The sequence below is a fragment of the Balaenoptera ricei genome, chromosome 1 (assembly GCF_028023285.1).
Source record: "Balaenoptera ricei isolate mBalRic1 chromosome 1, mBalRic1.hap2, whole genome shotgun sequence".
Lineage (NCBI taxonomy): Eukaryota > Metazoa > Chordata > Mammalia > Artiodactyla > Balaenopteridae > Balaenoptera > Balaenoptera ricei.
Window position 1 is genome coordinate 118,841,776 of NC_082639.1, and position 14,110 is coordinate 118,855,885.

Here is a 14,110-nt window from a genome sequence, read left to right on the forward strand (position 1 = left end):
GGACTTCCAGTATGCTGTTGAATAGATGTGAGAGCAGACTTGTTCCCAGTCTTAGGAGGTGTGATAATGTGATTTATCATAAGAAATATATATCTGGTCTTCATCTCCATTTCTGGCACAAAACTCCTAAAACCCTTGGAATTTCCTAAGTGATGAACACATTAAAGGGGTCTTTTGTTATATTAATGAGGTGACTTTTGGACCCCACCTAAGGATGGGGCTGGTTGTCAGTGGAGCCAACTGTGAGATTAGAGACTTTGAACTTTTACTCCTACTCTCCTGACCTCTAGGGATGGGGGTGGGGGAGATTGGAGGTTGAATCAATCACCAATGGCCAATTATTTAATTAGTCATGCTTATGTAATGAAGCCTCCATTAAAACCCAAAAGGACAGGGTTTGTAGAGCCTCTGGGTTGGTGAATATGTGGAGATTTGAGAGGAGTGGTCCTCTCAGAGAGAGCATGGAAGCTCTATGTTCCGTTCCCATACGTTGCCTATGCATCTCTTCCAATTAGCTGTTCCTGAGTGATGTCCTTCTATAATAAACTGGTAATCTAGTAAGTAAAGTGTTTCTCTGAGTTCTGTGAGCTGCTCTAGCAAATTAATCAAACCCAAGGAGGGGGTGTGGGAACCTCTGATTTACAGCCAATTGGTCAGAAGCACAAGTGATAACCTGGACTTGTGATTGGTGTCTGAAGTGGGGTAGGGGTTGGGGAGCAGTCCTGTGGGACTTAACCCTTAACCTGTGGAATCTACTGTTATCTCCAGGCAGATAGTGTCAGAATTGAGTTGACTTTTGGACACTCAGCTAGTAGCCAAGAATTGCTTGGTGTGAGGGGAGAAAATCCCACACATTAGAATTGATGATTAGAAAGCTTTAGGAGAAAAAAAAAATCAGACATTCACCATAAGAATAATGTGAGCTGAAGTTTGTCATAGGTTCCCTTTTTTGGTATTATCTATTTTAATTCTCCCATTAAGCTTAGTGTTTGGGAAGAGAATTCTCATCTCATTTACGGATGAGAATACTGAGGCTCAATGAAGTTGTGTAAATTGCCTACAATTATGCAGCTAGCAAGAGGTGGTCAAGACCCCAATGCCAGTGCTATTTCAACTGTACCAATGATCCAGTTTGTCAAGTGCCTAGTGCTTTATTCAATTTAAATTATTCATGTAGTAAACAATTATTGAGTTCATACTGTGTGCTGTGTTTTGAAAGTGCAAAGCACTGAACTAAAATCATTTATTTGTATTAATAATAGCTTTAAAATTAAGATGATACCCATGTTATCTTTTAAGAAAGGTTTGCAAAAGGATCTTGTGCAGCTCACTTAGAAAGATAAGAGGAAGTCCCTTTACTGATGGGAAATGATGTTCAATCAGGATGGCACATCCCATTACGCATCAAAAAGATGCTGAGTTTTTGTTCTTAAAGCATGGGTTTGTGTCTCCAGAGATAATTTGCAATAACAACTATGCCACTTGATGGCTCTATTTATCTGTGTTGGAGAATTCCACTTCAAATATAGGCTGTACCTATGGAGTAGCATCACTGGTTTGGTAATTGCCGCCATCTACTTTAAGCATCATATTGGAGAATGTTTCTTCTGATTTTACTGGGAGTTAATTTATTCATATTTTAAGCATTTTAATTGAGGAAATTTTAATTTTAGGTCTAATTTTTAAAAAAATCTTTGTACATATGTATGTTCTAATTCATTCATTCTAAATTGAAGGATAATTTGCAAAGTGAAAATCAGCTCATATTCCTTCTTCAGATTATGAATAAACATGAAGAGGAAGGTGAAATTGTAGAAGAGAATCACAGAATATTAGGAATGAAAGAGACCGTGGTGGTCAACATGCCATTTTACAGATGGGGAAATTGAGGCCTAGAAAACTTGTTACATGTTTAAGATTATACAGCTACTGTCCAAGTGGCAAAGACGATTTGAAACTTAGGTCTCATGTTTCCAAGGCCTGTATTATTTCCATTTCCACAGGCTGATATGCGTCAGATGAGTGGCTGGAACAGTTTACTTTCAAGGTCTTTTTCAACTCAGAGAGTCTTTTGTTATTTTATTCTATTATATGTAGAACTTTATTATTCCTACAAAAACTAACATTTGAAGTATTTCATGCTATTCTCCCTGCATAAAGAAACATTTCAAATTAAAAACAAGAGTTTTAAAAAAGTTGACTGTAGGCCAATTTAATTAGAATCACTACCACCTTTGAATTCATATACGTTTTAGTTAAACAGAACAATTTTGTATAACTGCGTTTTATAGGATCAGTGGTTGACCTTCTACCACCTGTTTCAAAAAAGGCTCATGATTCCCCTGCAATGTTGGAAACATTCACCTGCAGTGACTCCTGCACCTAAATGAACAACTTGAAATTCAGCTTTCTCAAGATACAAAATCAGCCTGAAAAAGTAAAAAAATAGATCACTGCTTTAAAATGTAAAGTGTTCACTGCCAATAAATGAAATATGCATATTCGATTTTTGAAAGCTCTATGATAAGATTATATCAAGTAACAAGAATGTTTTTCTTTTAGAAAAAACAATATTTAAATTTTTCTTGGATGGTGATAGAAATCTTTTATTTCTGTCAATCCACTGTAGCCTCTTAGCCAACAGCTGTTTTCAGCTATGTCTCAACACCTATTTGAGAATTACCTGGTCATGCTGATTTAAAAATGTAGACTTCTGGTCCCCTCCCAAACCTCTTTTCTAGTTTGCTCCCTGGGACTTTGCATTTTAATACACTCTCGTCCCCACTCCCAGGATGATTCTTATGTGCGCTAAGTTTGCATCACTGGCCTAGAAGACAGTTTAGTAACCTCAGTTTAAACATCACTAACTACACAGGGTTCTTGACACTGCATTCTCTGATGATGATAATGTAATGCCTACTAAGTTCCTGCTCTATACCCTTTGTAGCTACAGATTCCCAACTCCTACTTACAGGTCAATCCCCACCTAGGTTCTCGGATCAGTCTTGCACTTGCTAAAGGAGAATTTCAGGATCTACAGGTCAGTGGTCCAGGGTTCAGCACTGAGGGTGATGATGCTGTGATGTCAATATCTATTTTGGCCCCTCCCTCTTTTTCTCTGTCTTTGGTAGCTCCAGGGAAGGTAGAGGGTGCATATTGTAGGATCCCCCTCACCTCTAGGGGGCTCACTTCTCACTAGTTAGTTGGTTCATCCCACAAAACTTATCATACAGTCTCCAAACTGACCCTTCCCCTGTGCCCTCTCCCCTAGGTCCACACAAAGGGGCTGGTTGGGCAGGATTTGAGACTTGGGGAATATTTGTATCTATGTTTTGAGGGGAGAGTGAAATAATATTCATTTTTATCCAAAACAGATTGTTTCAGGTCTTCACACAGGTCTTAGGACTATCTCTAAGTTTTAATTACACTCTTCCCTGTAGCCTAATTGCCATTTAATTTAACATGTATCATTGACAAGTCATCACCTCTAGGTTATGCCAAACCTACATCTCAGACCAGAAACCCTTTGATGTTTAGGTCTCATGTTTTAAAGAAAGAAATGTAGACACCAGAGGCCTCAAATCCAGTTCTTCCTGGGCTAGTGAAAGAACCCAGAGGAGGCCAGGCCTTCCTTTTCATCTCTAGCTGATTCTTCAAACTGCTTCTTCTTTTAGTGCCAAAGGTTTCATACAGTCATCTGTCTTTCTCGGCTCAGAATTTCTGGTACAGGGAGCACACTTTTATCTGTGACCTGTCTTTATGCCCTGTTATGCCTAGAAGTGGATAAAGAAACAGAACCATTACCAGAAAGAAGATAATCTTCTTCCCAGAGGATAACACAAAAAGTTTCTTTGTCTTTCCATCAAGCTCTCTTTCAGCCTTGAAAGGCATCTGGGTCTTTCCCCCTCTTCTCTATTTGTACCCTCTGGTTCCAGCACCAATGGTGGTGATCCAGACGAGCAACTGTGGAGATCTTGGGAGGGCTACAGAGGATCCTGGGGTTTAAAATTGCTTTTTTTTATTTTTACAAATCTTCCCAGGAACAGGTTGTCTTCTAGATTTTTCAGAATAAAGTACTTATAAGTCAAACAATCCTTCTTTTTATTTCTCTGTCTCTCAGAGGATAACTTTAATGCCTAATTATCCTAAAGTGCTGTTTTGGCAGGGATGACTAGCCCAAAAATTCATGCTCACTTCCAAGATGAAGAGTAACTGTTGGCAAGAAGCTGTCCAGCAGAGCCCCCAGGTCTCTGCTTCTAGTGTATGTGGCAGGAACCACGTGACTATTCTTCATCAAAAGATCTTGAGCAGAGGTGATGTGTGTCATCTCTGGCAGAGCTGGTTAAGTTCCAGGTACATGGCCTTTCATCTCTCTCTTCATCATCTGGCTGCGTGTAGAGAATCCGATGGAGATGACAAGGTGGACCCAAGACAGAAGGAGCCTGGATCTCAAGTCACCACCTTAGACGACAGCTGCCCAGAAGAGCTGCTTGACTAGCCACATCCACTTGACGTTAGTGTGAGTGAGGAATAAACTTTTATTGTGTGCTACATTACTGAGATTTGGGATGATTTGTTATAGCAGCTAGAGTCAATTACCCTGACTCATACAACTATCAACCACAAAAGGGGGTGAAGAAGGGGACAAGCCCCCACTGGTCACATTTGTAAGAACAACACTCATAACTAGAAAGCCAGGTACCAAGAATTCCATACTTGACATGGGGAATCCGTATCTCTAATCATCCTGCCTAAAAAACAGTACTCAAATCTAATACTTACCAAGCTGCGTTGTGCTGGCCATGTACGAGGTTCAGAGACAAATCAGAGTTCCTTAAGCCTCTTGTGGCAGCACAGTGCCTGCCAAATAGAAGCACTTGATTAATGTTTGTTGAATTGGATAGTTTGAGAGTCAGAGATGAAACAAGATACAACACAAGATAACGTGCCCAAACAGGGCTATGGGAATAGATGATAGAACAACTAATTTTGCTTACATATAGTCTATGTCAGTGGTTGGTAGAGAAAAGGCCACAGTTTCTGGATGTCTGTCTCTCACAGAACAAGCACACACACAGACAGCACTGGGTTCCTTACAGCTCTTAGAAATGAAGCCCACAGCTTGGGTCTTACCTCCCATCATTGCTGCTCTGGGAACTCCCAGGACTCCCGACTCTTCCTTTAGTGGTCCTTCCCATCCAGGTCACCGCTTTGCTGGTCCCCTTTCCTCCTTCCTCCTCTCCGCCCACATCCCTGCAGTATCCTCACACTTACCCTCCCAGCATCTCTGCTCAAGGAGGTCAGGGTTTCTGGCCTCCACCGGGGAGATGTTGTTGCCTATTTCCCTGCTCGATGATCAGCCCCCACTGCTCACCAAGTGCTCTGTGCCTCGAGCATTCATCTCCTCCTGTCCTTAATGGGAGGGCAGCACTGTGGCTCGGAGGACCAAGAGGGAGGAAATGAGCACCTCTTTTTCCAGCTGAGAGTCATCTCATCACTTTTCCCTTATGCTCACACATTTCAAGTTCAGATTCTTTGGGGAGCAGGCATTTGGCATGGCCCTGTGGGCTCCCCAGTTCTCACATGGGGTCTGGGCTGGGTCTAGTCTATGCTTTTGAGAGCATTAGGGGCAGTGTGTGTTTCAAACATATTTTGATATTCTTAAAAGTGTTTCATGATCTTTAAAATAAAAAGGTGAATACAAAGTATTCTGTAAAATTGGGGTGGAGGTGAATCAGAGGGTTCATTTCTCAGGCTGCTTCCTGGCTTTGTCTGTCAGTGGAGTTGTTCGCCACTGCTCGGTTCTGCCCCTTGAGGGCACCAGAGACCGCTTAGCTGTAGAGAATGGGGCCTAGATGGAAACCAAACAGGTTCTTCCAGCTTATTAAAATCGCTCTAAATAATAAGGAAAATGGGAAATGATAGAACAGCCTAGATTCTTATTTCCTGGAACCTTTAAAAGTGTCCCCGTCCTGGGCATAGAGCTTAGCATGACCAGGAGCAAGTATGGCAAGACGGCTGGGATGGAGGTGATGTCAGAGCTGTGAATGACCACAGGGGAGAATGAAGCTCAGGAAATAAATTGGAGGTGGAAATCTCACAAGGTCTCCTTAATCCATGATCCTAGACGACACTAGGAGCAGGATCTGGAGAAAGATTGGATAACCTTTTTTTGTAACCATCCCAAGCAGTCTAGCTGTGTGTGAAATAACAGCTATGAAGCACAGGATAACCCAGACCTACTCAGCAATGTTGAGTATCACTCACGAGTCCCGTTGAAACACGGGCGGTCGTGTCAATAGTATTCTCAGGCACAGATGAGTTTTCCCTGACAATTCATTTCCACACCCAAGCTGTGGGTGATATTTTGGTTCACAACAAGTCATTGGGGTAGGGAGATGAAATGCGTGCATGTAGTGTCGTTCCTGAAGAAATGAATGAATGAGTCAATGACTGAAAGAGAGTGAGCACTGAGGGGAAGAGTCTTGGCTGTGAGGATAGTGAAGGCAATTCTGATTCAGGCACAATTGTTCAGAGTGTTAGTCTCTGCTCCCGAGCAGACAGAGCGTGGTGGCCGGTCAGTGGGGTCTAGTCCATTGTCCCAATGGTGCGTGTATGTAGGTTAAACGCAGAGACCAGGGTGTCACTGTAAAGAGACCGTGTGGTGGATGGAGAAAAGTGGTCTCCTATGTTGTAAACGCCAGAGGTAGAGGTCGAGGCAGCCTGAGATGTTCTGAACGCTGGGAAAACAACACTATCACTCTGTTGGGGGCAGTATCAGACATCTCACTTCTCGGCTTGCAGGGAAGTCACGTGGGACTGGGTCAGTAAAGCAAGATAGAAGTGTGGGGAAGGAGATTGCGATTGCTTCGAGAGGGGCATTAGGGCAGGGGGATCCCTGGAAACCTTTCAGGGAGGGCATTGCTCTCCCAGTTTACAGAGTTCCTCACTCCCCCTGAGGGGCCATAATGAAGGCAAAGAACCAAGTCTTCGGTCTTGGCTTTGCAGGAGTGCCTCTTTCCAGAAGCCCCCTCCCATCAAAGGAGCCACAGGCGGATAGGTTTACAGTGGAGTGGGGTATGGGAGTCAAGGACTAAAGAGAAGGAATGCACAGAAGGTGTGGAGTAAGAGTGGAGGGCTTGCCTTCTAGACCTGGCTTCTGCCTACCTGCTGTTGGAAAAACCCCATAACTTACTCCCTGACTGATCCTTAGTTTTCTTATCTGCACAATGGGAACCATACTCACACTTCTCTCAGAAGGTTCTCATGAGGATTCTCTCATGAGAGAATAAAAACAAGAGGGCTTTGCAAGCTAGACAAACCCAGGTAATACAGACATGCACAGGTTTGGACACAGGGTCTGGGAAGAGAAATCCTGGGGGCCAGACAATGCAACGCAGTCCCAGAACATGTCTCTAAGAGACTGGATGTGCATCTGATAATAATAACTAATATTGAGAGTTTACGATGTACCCAAAACTCTAAGTACTTTACGTGCATGATCTCATTGTTTTTTTTTTTTTATTGTGGCAAAATATACATAAAACTTACTATCTTAATCATGTTAACTGTACAATTCAGAGGTATTAAGTACTTTCACAATGTTGTGTAACCATCACCATTACCCATCTCCAGAAATTTTTCATCATCCCAAACAAAAACTCTGTACCCAATAACTATAACTCCCCATTACCTCCCTCTTCCCAGGCCCTGGCAATCTCTATTCTACTTTCTGTCTCTATGAAATTGTTTATTCTAGGTATCTTATATAAGTGGCATCGTACAATATTTGTCCCTTTGTGACTGGCTTATTTCACTTAGCATAATTCTTTAAAGTTCACGCACATTGTAGTGTGTGCCAGAATTTCTTTCCTTTTTTTTTTTTGACAGGAAAGTAGGATTTATTGGTGGGCGTGAGTAAGGAGGGGACAGTGCCAAGTCTCCCACGAGTGCAGGGCCCGCCACTGGTCCGGGGGCCGTGATTAGGGATGTATTTGACCCCATAGCCATCCAGGATGAGCCGCTTTTCTGCCATCATGTTTTCAAATTCGTCTGCATTAAACTTAGTAAATTCCCACTTCTTGGAGATGAGGATCTTTTGGCGGCTAGGGAACTTGAACTTGGCCCTACGTAGGGCCTCAATCACATGATCCTTGTTCTGCAGCTTGGTGCGGATGGACATTGTGACTTGGCCAGTGTGAACCCTGGCCACTGTGCCCTGGAGCTTTCCAAAGGCACTGCGCATACCTGTCTGGAGTCTAGATTGGGGACACCATGCCAGTCATGAATGTCCACTGGAAAGGGCTGTCTCCAAGGTCCGTTAGGGCAGCCCGTACAGGCAATAGGCCGCGTACACTACTGAGGAGGCTGCTATTTGCAGCCATTGCACACTGGGCCCCCAAGGGGAAGAAAGCAGAACTTCATTCTTTTTTTTTAATATTTAAAAAAATATTTATTTTTAATATTTATTTATTTTTTAAAGTATTTATTTATTGATATTTAATATTTATTTATTGATCGATTTAGCTTTTTAAAATATTTATTAAAAAAATTTTTTTTAATATTTATTTATTGATTGATTTGGCTGCACTGGGTCTTAGTTGTGGCACGCAGGATCTTTTTTTAGTTGCGGCTCTTAGTTGCAGCATGTGGGATCTAGGGATCTAACCCGGGCCCCCTGCATTGGGAGCACGGAGTCTTAACCACTGGACAACCAGGGAAGTCCCTCATTCCTTTTCAAAGCCAAATGATATTCCATTGTATGTATTATACATATTACATTTTGTTTATCCATTCATCTGTTGATGGACATCTGAGTTGTTTCCACCTTTGGGCTCTTGTGAGTAATACTGCTTAAAACTTTTTTAATGGGAAATTCCAAACATATACAAAAGTAGACCAAAAGAATGTGATAAACCCCCCCATGTACAATAATTATCAACTCATAGCCAATCTTTTTTTTTAAGTTTTTAATTTTTTGGTCATGCCACAGGGCATGTGGGATCTTGGTTCCCCGACCAGGGATCAAACCCCGTGCCCCCTGCATTGGAAGCGCAGAGTCTTAACCACTGGAAAGCTAAGGAACTCCCTTCACAGGCATTCTTGTTTTATCTATATCCATACCTAATTCTCCGTCCCGTATTATTTTGAAGAATATCTCTAATATCGTAAATGCCACTCTTGTTTCCATTTTACAGATGGAAAGGCACAGAGAGGTTATCTTACCAAGATTACAGAGCTCCTAAGTGATGGAGCCGGGATTTAAACTCAGGCAGCGTGATGGCTGAGCGCATACTTGTGTCTTTGCTACACCTGTGTGTGTGTTTGCATATACACACACACACACATCAGGTCAAATTCGGGCAAGTTGGAAAAGTGCATTTGGAAAAGTTTGCCTCTTCCTACATTTTTTCCCACTCTTGGAAGCTGCCTGGAATTTGAAACAGATAGGCATGACTTTGAAGCCTTAGTTCTTAGTTGCAACTGGAGTCAGTGATCCCCAACCTCCAGAGTTGTTGTGAGGATTAAATGAGATAAATTCAGTGACAGTGCCAGACACCTCCTAGCATGTGGCAGGAGAGCATTATGTGTGCTTTGCCCTCCCCTCCTTGGGGGACCAGGCCCACCTTCTCTCCACAGAAGCAAACGTCAAGAAAACATGCTCTATCAGAGTATGACTCTCAGAGGTCAATGTGTAATCCCTTTGGGGGATTTATGTTGTGAAATAAAGGATTTTATCCTTTGGCCTTGTGGTGTGGGCTGTGGGTGAGCGCAGAACAGAGGTGTTGCAATTCCTTCTTGCCCCTGAAATCATGTATGTGTGTGTATGCATGTGCATGTGCGTGCACAAGTGTGTAAGACCAGCCTGTAGAAAAGTTCAGGCTTCATTCTCTGCCCGGAGCATGACATTACTTTCTTTTCTATAAAGAATTGTGTCCTGAAACAAGCAACTGCTTGTTCTATCTCCTTTCCCTCTTCTTGGCTAAAACAGGAGGAAAAGCCCTTTGTTGGGACCCTTGTCATTCTCTGGTCCAAGGACACAAAGCCACAGGATGGAGGTCTTGGCCAGTCCTGTTCATCCCCTTTGGAATTTCTGTGGCCAGTCCCCTGGAGTTAATTTGGGGACTGCAGAACTCAGCAGACAATTGAGCAGGACTCACTGACTGACCACAGAGAAGTCTCAGGTAACCTCAAGATGCATCTGCCGGGGAGGCTTGGGAAGTGGGGCACTGCAGCCTCAAGTACATTACGCGATGGTTAGCAAGTCTGACTGGCTGTTTCCTGTGCCTGGAATGCCCTTTGCTGATCGTGCCCATGGAAGTAATATAAGCCTTCAATGCCAAGCTCACATCCTGCCACCTCCACAAAGCTTTCCCTACGTCACAACCTACCACCCACTACCACCCACTACCACCCATCCCTGGCTGCCATACAGAGTGATTTCTCGCACTCTGAACCCTTATGACATGACCTGTGTACCTACTTTTGCTGCTTTATGTCTGTACTATCTGAATACCAGTCTTAACTCTTTGATAGATCAGAGTGAGTTCCTCGAGAACAGGAATCTTTTCATCTATTCTTTTTACTGTCCAGAGCTCTTCACAGGGCACACAATTAGCAACCAATAAATATCTGTTGAATAAATTATGTATTTCATGACAATGGCATATAGTAGGCACTCGGCAAATGCATACTGAATGCAATAACATCCATCTCCCACGGCTGGGAAATGCAAGAGTCTTTTTAACCCTACCCTTGATGTTTAGGTGGAAACCAGTTACACACAACCCTTTGAGTCCTAAAATCTGGCAAAACTTCCATGGAAATAACCGTAAAGACTGCCTTGAGGTAGGGTATGAGATGGTCTCAAGGTGTTTCAAGTATTCTAATATTTCAAAATGTGTCATTTTCTTTGTCTGTTTAATATCCCAACTAGCCTCCAGAAGAACTTGAAGTGTCACAAAGTAGAGTGCATGTGTGACGATTTAAGATCATCTCAGTTAGAAGATCTGGTTAATCAGAGCTTTTCTGCTCATCAGCAGAATGGTCACTGATATTTGCAGCAGTGACCCTGTAGTCAAGAAACCCAAATACCTTGTTTAAAGATACAATATCTTCAGAAACATGCTTTAAAAAAAACCACTTTGGGCTCCCCTGGTGGCACAGTTGTTGAGAATCTGCCTGCCAATGCAGGGGACACGGGTTCGAGCCCTGGTCTGGGAAGATCCCACATGCCACGGAGCAACTGGGCCCGTGAGCCACAATTACTGAGCCTGCGCGTCTGGAGCCTGTGCTCCGCAACAAGAGAGGCCGCGATGGTGAGAGGCCCGCGCACCGCGATGAAGAGTGGCCCCCGCTTGCCACAACTAGAGAAAGCCCTCGCGCAGAAACGAAGACCCAACACAGTCATAAATAAATAAATAAAAGAACGTGAATTTCTTTAAAAAAAAAAAACCACTTAAACCATTTAAAAATATACAATTCAGCGGCATTAAGCACATTTATATTGTTGTACAACCATCACCACTATCCATCTCCAGAACTTTTTCATCATTCCAAACAGAAACTCAATACCCACTAAACTATAACTCCCCATTCTCCCCTCCCCTCAGTCCCTGGTAATCTCTATTGTACTTTCTGTCTCCATGAATTTGCCTATTCTAGGCACCCCATATAATGGAATTACACACTACTTGCCCTTTTGTGACTGGCTTACTTAGTGTGTTGTACTCAGGTTCACCCATGTTGTAGCATGCCTCAGAATCTCATTCTTTTTAAGGCTGAATAATATTCCATTGTATGTATACACCACATTTTATGTATCCATTCATCTTTGATGGACATTTGAGTTGTTTTCACCGTTTGGCTATTGTGAATAACGCTGCTATGAATACAGGTGTACAAATACCTGTTCAGAAATATGTCGTTTTTTAAATCATAGACTTCTTCTCACTGGTAAACCCTAGATCCATGGTAACTTCCCACTAACCAGAAAATTTGAGTAATTAGAATACTCCATTCCACCATTAGGCTTGCTAAGGACCTTTCTTGGAATATGGGGTGGATGGACACGAGTGGTAGGGAATGATGCCTCTGTCTCAGGAATGGACGCGGGGCCACCAGGAGGCAGGTAACTGGGCCCCAGTACACATTAGTAATGTGCCCAGCACGTCCGTCTGGACAGTCAGATTTGCATCAGTCAATCCTACCCCACCCTCACCTCAACCCTGTCACTGCTCTAGATCTTAGACTGGGCTGCTTTTGCAAAAAGGTATGGACTTGAGGCACATTTGTTCTGAATTAAGCTTGGCTGCAGTTAAAGTGTTATCATGTCTGTGGAGCTCAAATTACAGAGCCTGCCTTTGGCCAGTAAATGGCACAGCCCGGCTGCTCAGAGAGGTGGAAAATTCTGAGGCCCCTCCAGCACTGTTTCAGGAAAAATGCTCTGAGTGGTGTGGAGAGGGGCCAGCTGCTGATGTCAAGGGATTTATAAAAGAGATTACAAGACCTTTTAAGGGAATGGGGCAGTTGCTAATGGTGGAAAACTGTTAAAGCTGGATCTGGATAAGGCCTGAACATTTAATTTGCTAGTTATCCTGAAACGCTTGTAATTTTTAAAAAACATATTGTGTCACTCCCTTTGTGTGTACTTCAAAAGACAACATCAGAGTGTGGAGGGAAGAACCTGTTATGCTAATCAAAGTCTCGGGTAACTGAAACTGAGATCTCACACATAAAGCCCCAAGTGGGCGATCCAGGACCTGGGAAGAAGAATTAAATGCCCAAATGCACCTGGGTGCACTGCACATCTGTATTTTTCTTTCTTTCTTCCTTATTTTTTTTTAAGCACACTAGTGGGGGGTCTGGAGGAAGCTTTATTTTTTAAGCAGCTACAAAGCTGCTTAAAATCTTTACACCTTCAAAGAGAGATCTGAAAATAAAATATTTACTTATATTGCATTTCCAAATGTTTCCATAGTCTTCTCACAACCCTTGTGTCATCTTATCTTAAGAATGTGGCTTTTATAAAGAGGAACCGAGATCATTTACAATGACAGGGTAGATTTAGTCGAGCAGACAATCTCCAACTTTAACAGCTGGGCTTACTTGGTGATTTAAATAGATAGTTAACGAAAAGTCATCCCAGATTTAGGAACAGAGATCTAAGTTTGGAAGGGTAAAAGTGAAGGTCTTAAAATCAATTTCCAGTGGAGCAGCTAAACTAAATTCTCTTTGCCATTATGGAGCACTAAAACAAACCAATGAACAAACAAACAAATAAATCAAACAAAACTAATGGCCCACATAAATAATACTCAAATTGTCAGCCAATGAGAAGGCCTAAAGCTAAAGTGGCACATATATACAATGGAATATTACTCAGCCATAAAAAGAAACGAAATTGAGATATTTGTAGTGAGGTGGATGGACCTAGAGTCTGTCATACAGAGTGAAGTAAGTCAGAAAGAGAAAAACAAATACCGTATGCTAACACATATATATGGAATCTAAGGAAAAAAAAAAAAAAAAGGTCATGAAGAACCTAGAGACAAGATGGGAATAAAGACACAGACCTACTAGACAATGGACTTGAGGATATGGGGAGGGGGAAGGGTAAGATGAGACAAAGTTAGAGAGTGGCATGGACATATGTACACTACCAAACGTAAAATAGATATCTAGTGGGAAGCAGCCGCATAGCACAGGGAGATCAGCTCGGTGGTTTGTGACCACCTAGAGGGGTGGGATAGGGAGGGTGGGAGGGAGGGAGACGCAAGAGGGAAGAGATATGGGAACATATGTATATGTATAACTGATTCACTTTGTTATAAAGCAGAAACTAACACACCATTGTAAAGCAATTATACTCCAATAAAGATGTTAAAAAAAGAAAAAAAATTAGAAACTAGCATCTGGAAGTGAGCAGGGTGGAGGTACTTTGGAACCCACGATCCTGAGGCATAATTGTTTGCAGCTTTTTCTGTGTTTCTCATCCTTTATTTGTGGGTGCAGGAGAACAGCGCAAGGACCGTCCGCTCAACTCTCCACACGCTCTTATAATATGGAAAATCCAATCATTTGCTTTAAGTGCCATTTTTCAATTGTAGCT

General features: G+C 42.5%; 1 non-coding gene across 1 annotated transcript; it reads right to left on the bottom strand.

The window, feature by feature from the left end:
- Positions 1–8,302: 8,302 nt before the first annotated feature.
- On the bottom strand, positions 8,303–8,437 carry LOC132354765 (small nucleolar RNA SNORA70). Its single transcript, XR_009499398.1, has one exon. It is a non-coding gene; the product is annotated as a small nucleolar RNA SNORA70 (small nucleolar RNA).
- Positions 8,438–14,110: the final 5,673 nt, after the last annotated feature.